Source organism: Geospiza fortis, unplaced genomic scaffold (genome assembly GCF_000277835.1).
Source record: "Geospiza fortis unplaced genomic scaffold, GeoFor_1.0 scaffold324, whole genome shotgun sequence".
In the NCBI taxonomy this organism is placed as follows: Eukaryota; Metazoa; Chordata; class Aves; order Passeriformes; family Thraupidae; genus Geospiza; species Geospiza fortis.
In genome coordinates this window covers 666,205-666,965 of record NW_005054559.1, presented here as the reverse complement: position 1 = coordinate 666,965, position 761 = coordinate 666,205, and positions in this window count along the sequence as shown.

Sequence of the window (761 nt, the reverse complement as noted above, 5' to 3'; positions counted from 1 at the left end):
CGGGAGCCCCGGCGCCAGCCTCCGGCTGCACGGGAGCACCGGCAGAGCTCCGTGCCCGCCCCGCGTGGGCAATCCCGGCCGCCCCCGCAACAGTTTGCAGCGAGAGCCCGGGCAGAGCTCGGGGTCCTGACACTGCTGCCCAGAAAACTGGATCCCGGGGACGGAACAGTGGGGCTGGGGCACCACGGAAACAGCCCCCTCACGGGGTATTAATAGCACCGGAGCAATCCCAGCTTAAAATAGGCTGCCGGGAGCAGGGAGGCGAATCCCGGGCGGACGTGACCTATTGTGTCAGCGAGTAGCGCTGGCATCAGCACAATCGGGGGCGTTCGTTTAGGAAAGCACACGTGTGATCCGCTGCCCACCCAGGTGGGAGACCCCCGAGACCCTCCCTGGAGCCCGGCCCCAGCACGGCCCGGCAGCACCAGCACCGGGTGTTGGGAGCAGACTGCAAGCTGCTCAGGCCAGGCCCGAGGCTCAGCGTTTGTCAGGAGAGCCCGGGAGAGCAGAAGCTGCTCGAGGGGCTGGAGCGGGCATCTCCTCACGGGAACCAGGGGTGTCCTGAGCGGGAGCGAGTGATGCTGCAGCGCGGCCGTGGCACTTGACAGCGCGACCCGCGGACACTCCACAGAGCCGGGCCGGGCCAGACTGTGCCCTTGGGGACCCTGGGTCCGGGCAGGGCGCGGGGACGCTGTGTCAGTCCCGGTGTGACCAGCACCGCGGGCAGGTGGCGACCCTCGGCCGCCCGGGGATGCGGCTGC